Below are 3034 nucleotides of genomic sequence, written 5' to 3' on the forward strand. Positions count from 1 at the left end.
ATTTTAACACGCTTAATTATACATTTATCAATATTCATATCATGCACATAGTAAACTGTAATTATTGCATATATTTACACAAGATTTTAATAGAGAAAACACAGAACAAGAAAATTAACAATTAAAAATAACTTATTTGATTATGAAACATTTTATTTTAACACTTAAAATAATAATAATAACAATAATACCAGAAAAAGCTTGAAAGGAGCTGATCTAAAACCAAAAAGAGCCGTTTTTTTTTTTTTGTTTTTTTTTATTAAGAAATTTTTTTTTTTTGGCATAGACACCTTTATTAAGCAGTAGACAGGAAATATGGGAGAGAGAGGGGGATGTGACATGCAGCAAAGGACCTCCGGCCGGAATCGAACCGGGGTCGGCTGCGTTTATGGCATGCGCTCTAACCACTCGACCACCTGCGCGCCAAAAGAGCCGTTTTGATCACTGGTCACAGTCTGCAGATTACCTCCGCTCTCCTCACAGTCACCACACACGGGCTTGTGGCATTTCAAGTGTCCGAGGTTTGGTTCCATTTGCAGCTCTTTCAGAACGGCACTGCCTCCGTCTCCGTGTCTGCTGCTGCGGTGGTTGCTTCCGCTGCTGCCTACCTTGTGCCGACTGCCGCGGCCGCTTTCCCCTCCATGTATTCTGCCCTCAGCTCCTCTGCCAGCTGCTGCAGGACTTTCCTCCGGGCTCTCCTGCTGCTGGTGCTCCTTGAATAAGATGCGGGCCTTGATCCCAGCCAGGTCGAGGAGGATGTTATAGAAGACCGCCACTGGCCATCTTCCATACCGCCTTTGACGGAGTACGCCCTCGCCATCTGGTCCGGGACGTCCACGCAGTATTGGTGTTGTTATAGTACATCACAGCCTCTGGTTTTGCCTTCGCCCCACTAAAGGTGCCCACACCTGTGTGCATGGTGCTCAGTATGCAGACATTCTTCCTCGGATTTCCCTGGTACACAGTCAGAGTCGCATCTCTTCAGCACCGAACAGCTCCGCTTGCTGTTTCACGGAGGGGGAACTCCCGTTTATGTTTGCGCATGCCAACCAGGCTATACAACTACATTAATTAACTTGCAAGTAAATTCGCAAAGAAGCACAATAAATGTGGAGTCTCGTTGTAAATGAGACCCTGCAAAATGATGCGCGGTCAATACGACCACTTATGGCCAAAATAGGTCAAATATATATTTTCTTTGTCTTTTGTGTAATTTAAATATATATATTTATATATATATATATATATATATATATATATATATATATATATATATATATATAAAATGTGTGTGTGTGTGTGTGTATAATAAATTAAGAGGCTACCACTCAAGTTTCCCCCTGTAATATTATCGTGATTGCAAAGGACTACATTTAAACTTACGCATTGACCCGAGCACCAGTGTGTTCCCACGCCTTCTCCCTCTCTATTGCTGCTGCTTTTGATACAATATTCCATCGCAACTTATACTTATCTCTGTATATCAGTATATAACATATGCTCATCTTTTGCACCTCTGTCTATTGATAGTAAAGTTAAAACTAATCCAAAACTGAATCTAATCTAATTTTGCTATACGACAGTAATAACCCAGCAAACATTTTCTATCATCATCGACCTGCGTCGAGATGAAGACGTCCAATCGACGTTGCGTCACGTCGTGACTTTAATTCGACTGTTTTTCAACTTGATAAAATAATATCAGGGCAAATATGATCTACATAAATATGCATTTTAGAGCGGGTTAACTTAATAAATACTGCCAGAAAACATTTTCTCGACCTGCGTCTAGATGAAGACGTCTAATCGACGTCGCGTCAGGTCGTGACTTTAATTCGACTGTTTTTCGACATGATAACATTAGGGGGAATACGATCTCAAAGACTACATATTAAACCGAAAAAAACACTGTCAAGAATTATTTCCTCTACCTACTGCTGTGTCGAGATGAAGATATCCAGTCACGTCGGGACGTTTATTTCACGTCTGATTAACGTCTGGAAGGCAGGTTGATTTGACTGAGGGGCTGAAATGACCAACATCATTTCCACAGCTCTTAGACGGCATCAATTATTTTGTTATTGTTGTTTCAACGTTGTTTAGACGACATATCAACGCACACGAATGTTAAAGACTATTTGAAATGATGGAAATATGTTTGTGAATTAAAGAAAACAATGTAGTATCATGTATATTAGCAATGTGGGCTGAAATGTTTGTGATTCTAGCATCCATCTAGGAACTATTTTTCCTTGCGTAGTTAGCGAACCTAGCGGTTTCCAACGCATGCGCAAGAAGGAGAACTTGGCAGTGGCAGTTGACGAGGAGAGACTGCGACCAACATGTGTGAAAGGTGAGTTACGAAATGAACTCTAATTTAAAATGAAACTGTGTTTGGTAAGACATTATACGTTTATCAATTGCATGTTAAACTCTTGATATTGTTGCTGCATCGTGTATTGTTACAGATAGCTGGTTTTTGCTTTTATTCGTAACCAAGCGGTGGCTAGCAGCCGAAATGGCTGCCGTGTGAAACAGCCGTGTGTCCAAAAGCCTTTTCCCGTGCATGGTGCAGTGACCTTTTGGAATACATGGTGTACCCGGTCTTCTGTTTTTTGTACTTCAGGCTTTGAGAGCGACAGGGATGATAGCTTCGAGCTAAATGGACTAGCCGAGAGTTGGCTCACAGGCTACGTGAGGCGAGGACAAACAATGTCCGACTAGGCCTCGTAACGTTACTGTTTTCGATCCCTTAACCCTCTGTCATGTATTATGTGTAGTACTGGAGTCACCACTAGGTGGGGCTATAAGTTTACAAGGACTGTGCTGTATATGTTGAAGTGGTACTAGTAAACACTGTTCAGTCTGATTCAAGATGGCTCCTCATTGAGTACAATACATAACATGGTGTCAGAGTCGGGATAAAAGAATCCAGAAAATGAAAGATGGAACTTCAAAAACCTCCAGGAACATTGAGCTTAGAAGGTAATCTATCGGAAAACTGGAGAGTCTGGATTCGAAAGTTCGACATATA

The sequence above is a fragment of the Sparus aurata genome, chromosome 2 (assembly GCF_900880675.1).
Source record: "Sparus aurata chromosome 2, fSpaAur1.1, whole genome shotgun sequence".
Classification (NCBI taxonomy): domain Eukaryota; kingdom Metazoa; phylum Chordata; class Actinopteri; order Spariformes; family Sparidae; genus Sparus; species Sparus aurata.